This window comes from Notamacropus eugenii, chromosome 1 (genome assembly GCF_028372415.1).
Source record: "Notamacropus eugenii isolate mMacEug1 chromosome 1, mMacEug1.pri_v2, whole genome shotgun sequence".
Taxonomy (NCBI): Eukaryota; Metazoa; Chordata; class Mammalia; order Diprotodontia; family Macropodidae; genus Notamacropus; species Notamacropus eugenii.
The window spans coordinates 697,224,175-697,238,570 of NC_092872.1; the positions used below are offsets into that span (position 1 = coordinate 697,224,175).

Here is a 14,396-nt window from a genome sequence, read left to right on the forward strand (position 1 = left end):
GGATTGTACCAGAAAGTAATAACTTTCTATTACTGGAGTGTTCAAGTAGAAAGTGGAGAATGAGACATATAGTTTTAAACATAGCCAATGTAAGAATTTGTTTTCTTTGACTGTGCTATTTGTTATAGGGTTTTTCCTTCCTTCTCTCTCCTCCTTTCCCTCCCTCCCTTCTTTTTTCTCCTTTCCTCCTTCCTTTTTCTTTCCTCTCTTATTTCTCTCCTTCCTTCCCTCCTTCCCTGCTTCCTTCCCTTCCTACCCTCTTCCTTCCTACCTTCCTTCCTTCCTTCCTTCCTTCCTTCCTTCCTTCCTTCCTTCCTTCCTTCCTTCCTTCCTTCCTTCCTTTCTTCCTTCCTTTCTCTCTCCCTTCTTCCAGTGTAGGGGGAGGTGGGAGGAAGAGAAAATCAATGTTAATTAAAAAATGAACAAAATTTCAAAATAGAAGATGAAAGACTACTTTTCAAGGTTATTGTAAAAGTTATTCTATGCTGGAAGCAAAGTGTTGGATTAGATAACCTTTAAAGTCTCTTCTACTCTGAAATTCTATTTCCTTTGAGACTAGGAGACATATTTTGAAGAGAAATCTAACCTGTCAAACTCTAACTGATAGGAGCGACTTAAATCCAAAAGGAATTCACCTTTTTAATGGGTCAAAAAAGAAAAGACTGGAAGATTAAGATTTCTTCGGTACCAGTTACCCCTGCCCTGGCAATCATTCAGTGAGAATAACCAATGCATGATGGAACAATGATTATTTCCCAGAAATGAATTATGCACAGATAGCCTTGATTCATATTTTAATGAAATATAATTAAATCGCAGAACTTTCCATGTACATGGATCCTGAGATTATTAGGAATAAACATTAGCCTCTGTTCTCATAATTTACATGACTCACGCTGGTCCATAAATTGATTCCTTGAATTAGATTTTGAAGCTCAAAGAAAAAGGCAAAGGTGAATCACGTGGAATGGCTGGGGTTCCTGCTGTTCTCTCTTTCATTTCCACCCCAAGCACAGGCTGGAGTGCTGTAGGACTTTAGGTTATGTCTACAGAGAGAAGACCCGATTTTTTTTTTTTTTTGTCATCACTTGTGCCTGACATATTGCCTACCAAAGAAGGTGTATGTGTTTTAATGAAACTTTCTCTTGGCCATATATGTAGTGGATTTTAATAGTATAATATTTTCAGTGAACTATTAAAACCTTATCAGTAGGGAAGAGAATACAGATGAGAGCTTTTAGACAGTCTGCCGGCCCAGGGCCAATAAGAACTGGACTCTCAGGAAGTCCCTAGATATTCTGGAGTTCAAAAATATCTGGTTACCTTCTGAGCATGATTCAGCCTAAGCACCAGTCTGGCCTCCACTGGACCTTTTGTCACCTTACCCAAGCTCCCACAGCATGAGTCAGTCTGGTAGGTATCCTCAGAAACCTAGTTTGGGCCCAGTTTGGTCTAGGCCTTCAAGCCCTGAACCCCATCCAAACCCTCTGAACAAGGGACCAATCTAAGTCTTGTGGTAGTAATCCTGGACAAGACCCCTACCTTTGGACTTATTCTGGAAGCTAATATCTTGTCACTGGGCTGACTGGCTATATTATGTGAGTTAAATAAAAATCAAGTGTTCATTAACACCTGACTATATGCTGCATCTAGAATGAAGAAATGATGGTAGCATTACTGGGGAGAGAGAGTGAGGGAAAGTGTGCATTGGTGAAGAGATGAATGACCAACCACACAAATGGGTAAAGAAGTGAGGTGGTACAGGAGGGAGAGCATTGGATAGGGGTGGAAGAGGGCCAAGGCCTACCTCGACCACTGTGGGACTTTAGACAAGTCACTTCTCTCTGGGCCTCAGAGTTGGGCTAGATCACCTACAGTCTGTGAACTTGCCTTTAAAATATCTTCTGATAACTGTTCAATTCAATTAGTTTCCTTTGTCACCCTCTGTATTTTATTTTGTGAATTTAACCACGTGATTCTGGAGTCGATAGGCTTTCCCAGACTGTTGCCAAAGGCAGCCAGGACACAAACAAGGTTAAGAACCCCTGCTGGATGAGCTCCGAGTTCCCTCTCAATGCTGGCAATTGATGAACCCAGGAGAGGATTTTCTTCTGCCTTTCACTGGCAAGAGTCTTACCAAGTTTTTTCTGTTCCTCGAGGGAAAGGGCAGTGCTGTGGCCCATGCTTGGTGCCATATCCCCGGGTGGGTAAGGTACTTTCTTGGGTGTTCATGCCACAAAAACACGTGCAGGATCCAAAGTATCCCATGTGAGTAAGGAAGGGTTTATTACTAGAACAAGTGAGGTGTGAGTAGGGTAAGACTTCACTGGCATCACCGTTTACAGTGGGAGATTAGAAACAGTGGTGGTTAGCAGAAAAAATATCCATGAAGTGTTCTTGCTTTGTATTGGAGGGTAGGAACTATGCATCTAAAAACCATGTCTGAAGATAGACTTGATAGGCCTAATCCACCTCAGTATTGCTGCAGCCCAGACAGAGCGTGTCAGGCCCTTCTAGGCTTATGACTGACATAGCCATTGAGGTATGACAGTACTGACTACTTCACTGCCAAAATGAAGTAGGATTCCAAAGCCAATGCTTTTGGAAAACAGAATCCAACAAGAGACATTTTCTAATCCTCCTTCCCATATGAGAATGTTGACCCCACCAGAAGGTCTTGTTTTCAGAGGACCTTTCAGCAAGATTGGAAATTGTCATGCGTGGAGATTGAATCCTTCTTCCATTTCATTAGGGATTTGGATACTCTTAAAAGCACCATACAGATGCTGAATGAACAAGTGCAAAAGAAAAATTCTTCCCTGACTTGGAACTCCCAGGATCTAATATTCCTAAGGAGGTATATAGCTTGGAACCTTTTCATTCATATCTCAACCTGAACGTCCCCCTGGAACCTATGAAATTGATGTTATTTTAGGATCGTAGATTTAGAGCTAAAATGGACCTCCGAGGCCACCTAGTCTGATACCTTCACAGGTTAAGGGACTTGGTAAGATGACACAAATAGTAAGCATCAGAGCTAAGCTTTGAACCCGTGACCTCTAGCTCCAAATATGGCGCTCTTTTCACTGTGTGTTGCTATTTTGCTTTACCCCTGAACAGGTTTCTCCATGGTTGCTACCACAATTCACCAAGTTTCCCACATAAAGAACTATGGTGATATTTATGGCTCTTCTCTCTTCTTTCTAATTGCCTGGTCTAGTTATCAGTTCTATTTTTGCAATATCTCTGGTGCTCATCCTGTCCTCTTTATTCCCATAACCAGCCTACAAGGGGCCCTCATTACCACCACTTGCCTGGACTATTGAAATAGCCTCCTAACAGGTCTTCCTGTGTCCACTGTCCCTTCCTTCTAGCCCATTGTATACATGGCTGCCAGATGAAATCTTCTTTATGCTTAAATCTAAGGGCGACACTCCTTTGCTCAAAATCCTGCAATGGTTCCCTATAGCCTGGCATTTAAGGTCTACGATCTTGATGCCATCTTCCTTTCCTTATCCCATACTGTTCTCCACATATCATATTAGACCCAGCTAAGTTAGACCTTTTTTCTTTTTTTATACCACCTCACATAGTTCTTTGTGCCTGGAATGGCATGACTTGCTTTTACTTCTCCATTACCCCTCACCAGATATTGAATTCTTATCATCCTCCAAAGCTCAACTCAAAGACCCTTTCTACTAGAAAGTCTTCCCTTAACCCTCCCCTTCCTTACAGCTAGCAATGACTTTTCCATGCTGTCAGACCTCACTAAGCATTTGGTTTTTCACCTCTGCTATGTGTAGTTATTTTGGTGCTGCCTACTAGGTTGCAAATTCCACCAAAGCAGGACCATATCTTATATAGGTCTTGTATTCTCTCCCCTCTTCCCCATCCTATGCACAATAAGGCCGTTGACACAGTGCTCTGCACTTAATAGCATGCACTTAATATGTTTTGTCGAATTGAATTTTCACTGAAAAATTTTCCATTTCCTAATTTATGAAACAGTGCCATAAATTTAAATAATGGTTAAATAAATGATATATACTCACAAATAATTAGTGTGTAAATTTCATTACAGATTGGTATATAAGTATATGTTAATATAAATGGGATTTAAATATAGTATAACCTGGTCTTTGAGCATGCTCAGTTTGCCTAGCATGGAACCCCTTGGGGCCTTTACCTTGTGGGTGGGCTAGTCTCCTTTGTTTGACTACCTGCATCTCTAAAACTGGTGAGACTAAGCTGGTCTCTCTCTTTTGGCCATATTTCTGGCCACTCCTAGCTGCGGCACCCAGCTAAATCCCTAATAAAGGAAGGATTTCCTTTTACCGTGCTGGGAGAAATGGGTCTGGAGCTGTTTGTTCTCAGTTTCAGGGGCCACAGGTAATCCCCACCAGTCATGGTGACTTGGGAGCCAGGACTGCAGGTGGCACTGGGGGTAGGGGATTTTGTGTTCCACAGGTTAGGGGAATAGCTTTGTATATTAGCAATGATATCTTTCAAAAGAAAATGTCCTTCATAAAAGCTCCACTGTGTTATAGCAGTTCTGTCTTTTCACACACACACACACACACAGACACGTAAAAGTCTCCAGGCCCTCATACAGGAACTAACCCATTTTCATGTATGCTTTGGCAGGTCTCATCTGCCCCTAGGGTACTGAAAGGTTTATATTTGATTAAAACCAAAATTAATTAAAACAAAACAAGATAAAAAAGCCCTTCAACACACAGAGATAAAACACTTAAAGTACATTTTTAGACAGTGAGCTAAAAAAACCCCATGACCTTTAAAAATTTCATTGAGCTAAAAGCAGGGAGACTTTTATTAACTAACTAGTAAGTAAGGGTGTTTAATAAACAGTCATTGAAATTCAGTTTTTGAAATCTCCTATTAGAGTTTCTCTGCTCTTGATCAAGCCTGTGGTCTAGGAGCCTGGGCTAACCTGGAGGAAAAAATGCTGGGAAGCAATTTCCAGGTTTTCCAAGCAGTCTGCATCTGTTTAGAGGCAGGAAACAAAATCAGAGGGAACTCTGGCTGAGAGGGTCGGGGCTGCTGTCCTCTTTCTTTCTCCTCCCCCTCCCACATCAGGCACTGGAGGACACTCATTAGAAAGCTTTCTTCTTCCTTACATACTCCAACTCCTGCTTTTCTGGATCACAATGCACAAATCCTTCTTTTTTCTCAGTCCCACAGCTGTCCCAATATTCTGCTCCTGCCTTCTCTTCCACAGGATGTGCTGTGAAGCAAAATAATTGGCTTTTGTATTTAAGAGATTCTCTCCAGAGAAATCTAACACTTTCTTCCTTTTTGGAGGTTTGGGTCTGATTTTATTTTATTTTTTAAAGTTGAAAAACATTTCATCTCCTGTTAAAAAAATAAAGGCTGCCTGTGCGCTATCAAATGATAAGGGGGGGGTGGCTTTAGAAAAACATGGCACGACCTCTATGAACTGATACAAAGTGAAGTGAGAAGAACCAGGAGATCATTGTGCACAATATCAGTGCTGTTATAATGATGATCAACTGTGAAAGCCTTGGCTGTTATGCTCAGTACAATGACAAAAGACTCATGAGGAAAAGGCTACCCACCTCCAGAGAGACAACCAATGAGCTCCGAGTAAAAATTGAAGTATAATTTTCTTTCTTTATTTTTCTTGCTTTTTTTGCAATATGTTTAACATGGAGATGTATATTGCATGATTTCACATGTATAATTGACATTATTCTGCTGGCCTTCTCAGTGGATGGGGGTAGGGGATGGAAGAGAGGGAAAGAATCTGGAACTCAAAATTTAAAAAGAAAAGAATGCTAAAAAGAAATAAATAATAAATTGAAGTGTATTAAAAAGAAACAACATAAAGGCTGTTTTCAGGGAAGGCTCACTGGGAGATTTCTCCCCAGGTTTGTTGGCTTTAAAGAATCTTATGGCAAGAAGCGCTTGCAACCGAGATATTTAAGATGGTCTGATTTTGTGATGTCTCCTGCCCTTGTAGCAGACCTCAGCCATTTCCAATGGGAGAGAGCCTCCTGGTCAACTCACTTCCTTGGGCTCTTAATAACTCAAGGATCTGTCCTTAATCTCCTTCTCTTGTTCTTAGACAGTCTTGTAGATTGTGGGTCTAAAGCTTCTAAAATCAGAGAACACTCAAAGTGACGGTTCCATAGGGCCTCCTCATAAAGCACTTTTGTTGATAAAGTCTCAAAAGGGATGTTTGACCAATAATACAGCTGAACCTTTGCTATACTTATTCTATACTGTTTCTCTGTTATAGCAGGCAACATTATTTTATCACTGCTCTCTGAGTGGAAGAAAAATACTTGTATTAGTTTTCAACTCAATCTTGTTCTTTAGTCTATACTTAAAATCTATTGGCATATCCAGTAGCATGAGGTCATGGGAAGAGTTGATCAGATTTGAGTTGGGAGATGTAGGTTTAAAAATTGGCTCTGATACTATCACTGACTGTGGGTAAGTCCCTTGACTTCTGGGCCTTAGTTTTCTTATCTGCAAAATGGGGGAATAATACTACTTGTGCTGATCTCCCAGAGCTATTGTGAAGATTTAACCATATGAATGTACTAGGTGACTCTCTTGGTATCTGCCCTTTCCTCTCTCTACTTCTAACCCTAGCCTGCTCATAGATTATTTTAGTTTCTTCTTTGGCAGCTGCCCACCTCTAGCACTGCCAGTGTCTAGTTGTTACTATGACTGATTTTCCTCTCTATTGATTTGAACACCATTTTCAAGGATGACTGTACATGTCAGGCTTTGCGGTCCAGAAGCTAGTGTTTCCCCCCTTCCACACACTTTTGGCCTCACTTAAGTGTTCTCAGTGATCTGATCATACTTGCCAACCTCAGGCTAGCTGTATTGGGATTGGTTCTTGCCCCAGTAGAAACCAGCCAAAAGACACGAAGAAGAGAATTGCTTAGATTTTAAGTTCTTTCTTGGTGCTGGTGTCTTGTTTTCCTCCTTGGTTTATCTTTTCCTTTTGGTTTCTTAGGATTTCCTGGTTCCTGACTATTTTCTGGAACTTTCTAATCTCTTGCCTTACTCTATCTACCCTCCAGTGTTTATGCCCTCCCAGGTCCTAGCTTGCTTGTTCCAGTCATCAATATTTGCAGATAGCATTAGTTTTCAGCTCAATCTTGTCCTTTAGTCTATACTTCCAATTTTGTGTTGTTGAGATTGTTGACAATGCTGTGATATGACATATGACATATGACAATGCAGCATGAACTCATGGGAGGAATGATGGGATTAGGTTTGGGAGATACGAGTTCAAAAACTGGCTTTGATACTACCTGTGAGTGTGGGCAAGTCATGTGATTTCTGCCCTATAACCTCACTCTGACCTTAGTGGAAACTGAACTCATTCTAACTCTGGATGTTCACTTGGTTTCTGACTCCACAACTCTACCTTTACTACTGTCTTCCAGGACCTACTTTTATTTTCAGAACTGTCTCTGGATCCTAGAATCAAGTCTGCTCCTTGATCGGCCACATCCTTGATCTACTGCTGTCCATAATTCTGTTGCTGACACTGTGTTTGGGGGGAAACTTTCATTATTTTTTTTGTAGGCAAGTGCTTGCATTCTGGTAGTCAAGCAAGATAGGGAGGGCAGGAGCTAAGGTTAGATATGTAAAGGGATAGTCAGGAGGTGAAGGGCTGACATTAGGAAAGGTGGGTGGAGCCAGTATTAATTCTGAGTTTTGAAAATAATTTTCAAGGCTGCTCTTGCACATGGCTGACATCTCCATGACTCCCACACAGTACTTTGCTTGGATTAAAACTACTGGCTGACACTTCAAGCACATGCCCACACTGCTGCTTTGATGTTTCACTACCAATTTGAGAAGAGATGCTCCTTGTTTCAATAAATATCCTTCTACTCCTGTAGTTCCTGGAGCAAAATATCAGCTCCTCACAGCTTCCCCCTTCGATGTCCCCTATATCCAGGACAACAGTCCTTTTGGATGCCTGCACTAATTTACAACGCTGTGATTGGAAAGACTGATGTTGTTTTATGAATGAACATTTCTATGTCAGGAAGACTTGGTTTTGAATTTTGCCACAAGCACTTAAGAGCTTAACTCTCCACTAGTCACTTAAGCTCTTGGATCTTTGGCTTCCCCATTCATAAAATGGAGATACTAAAGACACGACTTCCCAGGGCCATGGTGGGGATCGAAGGAGATAATATGTACAAAGTGTTTTTTAGACCTTCAAGCTATATAGAAAAGAGCAGTTATAATTATTATTTCTCCTATTATCTAGACCAAGGATTTTAACCATTTTTTGTATCATAGGTATTTCAGGTAAAGGAAGCCTATTGAACCCTTTCTTAAAATTATGCTACTGAATACATAAAATATATAGGATTATAAAGGAAATCAATTATATTGAGATAAATATGTATTTTTCCCCGTCTCCAAGTTCACAGACTCCCTGAAATCTGTTTTGTGAATTCCAAGTTAAAACCCCTGGTCTAGAGTGTTTGGAAAGTTTTAACATCACCATCTCTAACACCAGTCCAGTGGGAAGAGTATACACACTTATTAGTGAAATGTGACCTTCCAAAGGCCTGATTCTAGAGCATCAGCATGGGAGCTAGAGAAAGAGAAGGCAGATGTCCTGATTTTCATTCCAAGGCTTTTTTCTCCTGGCATGTGTCACTCTGGATCAGTACCAGGGACAGCAACATTGTCCTCTAACGCAAGCTTATTGAAGGAAAGTCTCTATTCCTTACAGGCCAGAAGGGCTGTATTCAAATGGACTCCCTTCAGGGACTGGCCTTTTGCCTTGGGTGGTGGTTAAGGTCTGAATATAGGTTTTTTCAGTAGGCTCAAGACAGAATCCTCAGGGTCAACAGAGCAAGATAACCCACTACTCTAGAGTTAATGCAAAGACTTTTTAAAAAGAGATCCACTGTTTCTAAGCTCCATCTCCTGGAATCATCAGCATGGAAGCTTCACTCATTCCCCGACAAAAGAAATATGACCTTAAGGATGATATGGTTTAGGTGCTTCATTTTTACAAGTGAGGAAACTGATGCCCAAATAGAATAAATGATTTGTCCAAGGTCATGTAGCTAGCACATGGGAGGCACTTAATAAATGTTTATTAACTGAGTGAATAGTAGAGGTGGACTTAGATATCCTGACTCACAATGTAGTGTGTGTTCTATTTATCTCGGGCAGTCATTCTGCAGGCTAATGCTGAACTACTGACCTTGCAATGATGATGTCACCAGGTCTCCTATTAGCTTTATCCCTGAGTTAGAGAGCAGGCTCTATCTGTATCACAGGGCATCACAATCATTATAGACTTGGCATGGATTGTTAGAAGTTAACCAGACTCTAGATCTATGCCCTGTATACTAAGGAAATTAGGATTCCTCCTATTAGGCTCTGCCACTTTCCATCTCTATCCCATTTTCCACCTGCTTTTATCCTCCCCTTCTTCATTGATTCCTATCTCCATCTCTGGCAGCTCTCTATCTATTCTTCCTTATTAGGAGAGAAATCAGCTTCTCTAGGAAACTTTTCAACCTTTGAATCCATCATTATCTGCTACTGTCCTCAATTTCCTTATGTTTCCCCTCCTTGTCACTACTATGATTCCCCTGGGAGATGGCAGGAAGTTAAATTATGCTAATAATTTATCCCAGTCCTAAATCTTCCGTTCTGATCCTGCAGAAATGTTCAAGAAGTTGAGCTTCAGTTCCACCCACTCCAAATCTTTTCAACAGAAATAGTTTGGTAAGGTTCAGAACAATTAGGAGAAAGTCTCAGGGTAGAAGGAACAGAGAAGCTAGGTAGGCTCAGCTTGTCCTTTGAAAGTTGACTCCAGTTAGTCTTTCTGCATTCAATGGATATTGATCTTGTAGCCTTGGACAATCATTCCCAAATCTCCACCTAGAAACGTGGATGTATCTAAGACAGGGCTGTTACCTTTTTTCTCCTTCTTTCCCTTAAGTGATACATAGGAGGGCTGGAAATAGGAGGAGTCTGTATATATGTTCACCACCTCTTTGTATAACTGAAAGTCTTAAAATGAGGTAAAAATAGCCAAATGACTTCCCCAGGGCCAAGAGTAGAAAATCTTCTGACTCTTAGGACTCACTAGTTCTCTGGTCCTTCCATGACTTGCAAAAAGAGAATTGTTTTAAGAGGAAAAACAATTCCTACAGGCCATGTAACAGCAGTTTTGGAGTTGACCTAGATTCTAGTATTAAGTATGTCGCTTAATAGATGTTTGACCTTAGGTAATTCACTTTACTTCTTGGGGTGAGGTTTCCCCGTTTGTAAAATGAGAGAATAGAGCTAGATCATCTTTAAGACCTCTTCTAACCTTCGAGTCTAGGTGCCTATTTAGTAACATGAAATTTAGAGCTGGAAGGGACTTAAGGTTAGGTAGTTCAAATTATTCCCTTAACTGATGAAGAAACCATGGAAGGTAAGTGAACTGGCCAAGATCAAATATCTCCTTCCTGGCAGCGCTTCTGATTCTTCCAGATTTCACCATCACACTCCCATATGGGTTCCTTTCTTTCCTTTACCCACCCATTCAAACTCCTTTTATGTGCTATCTTTCCCCATTATAAGGTCAGATCCTCGAGGGTAGGGACTACCTTTCTTTTTTGCTTTCATTTGTATCTCCAGGGTTTAGACATTGCCTGGGACATAATAAGTACTTAATAAATGCTTGCTAGCTGCCTGCCATATTGTAAGCAGCAGAGCCAGTGTTTGAACTTGGACCTTTTGGCTCCAAAATCAGCATAGATTATGCTGCTTCTATGTACCTTATAAGAAGCAGTTTGGTGTAATGGACAGAAGCAGTCTTGAAGCTAGAAGGACCTAAGTTCAAATTCTATCTTTGACATATACTGGCTGTATGACCCTGGGCAAGTCACTTAACCTTCCTCTGCCTCAGTTTCCTCATTGTAAATGGGGTTAAAATTGACCTCCCAAGGTTATTATGAGGATAAGATAATATTTGTAAAATACTTTTCAAACCTCAAATGATAGCTGCTATCACTACTACTACTATTAGTTTTCAGTTCAGAAATGGGTTTATTTCTTGGCAGGAGGACAACATACTACCATGTTTGTGCATTTCAGAAGGTCTGTTCCATGAAGACTCAGGCTAATTTTGTTTTCCAAAGCTACCAGGTACAGAAATCAGCATTATTCTACATACTAGGAGAATGTTAATAAGAAGATACTTTCAGGAGATATTAAAGATTGACAGTTGATGGGGGAACTCAGGATGATAACAATAATAACTGTCTCTGATACATCATTTGTCACTTTAAGATTCACAAAACACTTTCTCCCAACTACCTTGTTCATCCTTTGTTAATGACCAAGAAGATGAGGGTGGGGATGGTGGTCACTAGACTTTCTTCTGGTAAACAGAGCAGTTCAGAATCTTAGTGGCTGACATTCCTATAGCACCAGATATACAGCAACTCATTTCATTTTCACCATTTCTCATGTAAGGTAAGGAGTGCAGGCATTATGATCACCATTTTACAAGGAAGAAAGCTGAGGTTCAGAGGAATGATTTGCTCAGCATCACATAGTTTTTTCCCCTTCAAGTCAATGAGTATTTATTAAATGCCTACTGCGTGCTAAGAGTTGGAATCTAAAGAAAGGCAGAGACAGTCCTTACTTGTGGCCTAAAGGGGAAGTAGACAATGTGCAAACAGTTATATACAAAGAGAGGAACTGAGAAAACCCACTGAGATGAGTAGTTAAAGCATTTTCAAAGAGATGGAAAGGGAAAACTGGAGGCCCGAGAGATAGGCAGAACCTGTGTGCCAGAACCAGAAGCTTCTGCCTCCTGGAAACACACTGTTTTCACTGCAAGAAGGTCCCATCATTAAGAAGCAGAGCTACAAGCCCAGGCCTTCTAGAGCCAAGGATCAGGTTCTTTCCATTACACCACTCTGTCTCAGGCCAGCTTTGAAAATTCATTCATTTAGTCACCAAACATTTATCAAACACCTACTCTGCTCCAAGCAATGTCTTAGATGGGGAGGAGTATACAAAAAGGATACAAAAAGCAAAGGAAGATACAAAAGCAAAGAAGGAATATGGTTGCCCTCAAAGAGTTTACATTGTGGGGGTGGGCAGAGAATACAGCATGCACACGGAATAGTAAATACAAATATAGAAACTGGACCTGAACTAAATTCATGTCATACAAGTGGAGAGAAGGGTTTAGATGCAAGATGCAAGATATGTTGTAGAGGCCAATTGATAAGATTTAGTAAATGATTATTTACAAGGGGTGAGGGAAAGAGGGAAAATCCTAGGATGACTCTGATCTAGCCAACTTGGGTGACCAGAAACATAGTGGTGCCCTTGAAAGAAATAGCAAAGAGCAGGAAGATAGTGAGGTCTGCTTTGGACATGTTGACTTTCAAATGCCAATGGACCAGCCATTTGCAAATATCCAATAAGACTGACATAGGGATGAGTTCAGGAGAGAGATTGGAGTTAGATATATCTGTCTGGAAGACACCAGCATAGAGGTGATAATTAAATTCACTGGAGCTGATCTGCTCCTCAAGAATAAGATAACGTTTATCTAAGGATAGGGGCAATCATTGAGGGTGAAGTCATTTTACTGATTTGAGATGTTTCTCCTCAATTTGCAACTACTACAGTCCCTTTGAAGAGCAGTAATAGGTGGGTTACTGAGAACAGTATACCCTTAGGAGAAATGAGTAAATTCTATTCCTGACATCCATTTTCCCTTAGGCTAGATCTAAGTTAGATGACAACAAACCAAATATAATAGAATTACATTCTCTCCCACTCCATTGCCCCAATAAGTAAGCTATGTGGGGCAGTGGGTAGAGCATCGGACTCAAGAGTCAGGAATGTCTGAGTTCAAATCCTGCTTTGGACATTTATTAGCTGTGTGACCCTGGGCATATCACTTGAACTCTCTGTGCCTCAGTTTTCTCATATGGGGATAATAGTAGTATGGGGATAATAGTAGTATAGGGATAATAGCCACAGGATTGTTGTGAGGATAAAATATGAGACAGTGTTTGTAAAATGCTTAGCAAACCTTAAAGTGCTATTATTAAATTCTATACATTATATAGGTATTGTGACATTTTCTACAAAGAATGCCTCTTTGGGGCCATGAAGACAAAGACCAGACAGATTGCTCCTTCCATCGCAGTGATGAGCACACCAGGAGGAAATTCCTTTCTACTTGCTTCCCACAGTGAGCTTAGATCCCATCTTCCAGCCCTTGCATTCTGCTGCATTCTCTCTCAATAACTGTCAAGCATTACAACATCTTAACAAGGAAAAACTAAATATTTTGCAACATACTTTTGCAAGATACCGAAAATTGTCGTGGAGCAATCTTCCTTGAAAGAAGTGAGGGTCCACCTGGTACTGCACCAAGGGAATCCTGCAAGATACAAAACACAGGTAGAATGAGTTCATTCAGGCAGCGAAGCAATTGTTTGCATTTATATAACCCTTATAATGTGTTGTGGTAGAAAAAGTATGGGATTTGATGTACGAGATTGTTGTTCAGTCATTTCAGTTGTGTTTGACTCTTCATGATCCCATTTGGGGTTTTCTTGGCAGAGATACTGGAGTGGCTTACCATTTCCTTCTCCAGGTCATTTTACAGAGGAGGAAACTGAGCAAATAGGGTAAAGAGTGACTTATCCATGGTCGCACAGCTAGTAAATGTCTGAGGCCAGATTTGAACTCAGGAAGTTGAGTCTTCCTGACTTCAGGCTGGGCTCTCTGTTTAGTGCACCACCTAGATGCTCTTGGGGTCAGAGGCTCTGGGTTCAGATCGAGACTCTATTACTTATTACCTGGGTGACCTTGAGTAAGTCACAACTTCTCTATGCCTCAGTTCTTTATCTTTATAATGAGTGGGTTGGACTAGATCCTCTCTAAGGACCCTTCTTGCTTGCTGTGATCTTTTGGGGAACCTACAGTTGGGGCACTTTATGTGTAATGTTATCTCCATTTTACAGATGAGGAAACTAAGGCTCGAAGAGATTAAAAGCCTTGGTCATAGTGACACAGCTGAATAAGTAGAAGAGTTAGCACTAATTCAAAGCCACACAACCTCCATTTTGATTAATGAACATGTGTGTTTTCCCTAGGATTTGACACAAAGTATCCCCTCCCCCTTTCTTTTATATCTGATTACTAATATTTACGTGAGCTCCATGATTCCATTTTAAACATTACAAAAAGGGAAATATCAATGTTTTATATTTCATTCACTTCATAATCTCTTCTTTGGGTGAAATAATCCTAAATTCTTTACCTTTCTGCCTAGGTCTGACTTTTTGACTCTAATCAATACCGAAGCCCACAGCATAGATTCT

At 40.7% G+C, this 14,396-nt stretch overlaps 1 protein-coding gene across 1 annotated transcript in view; it reads right to left on the reverse strand.

Moving 5' to 3' along the window:
* Positions 1-14,396, reverse strand: part of SMPD3 (sphingomyelin phosphodiesterase 3) — a 254,762-nt gene that overhangs the window by 61,456 nt on the left and 178,910 nt on the right. Inside the window, exon 3 of the mRNA XM_072636163.1 lies at positions 13,369-13,450. The gene's annotated coding sequence lies outside the window, so the exon portion shown is untranslated. The remainder of the gene's footprint in view (positions 1-13,368; positions 13,451-14,396) is intronic.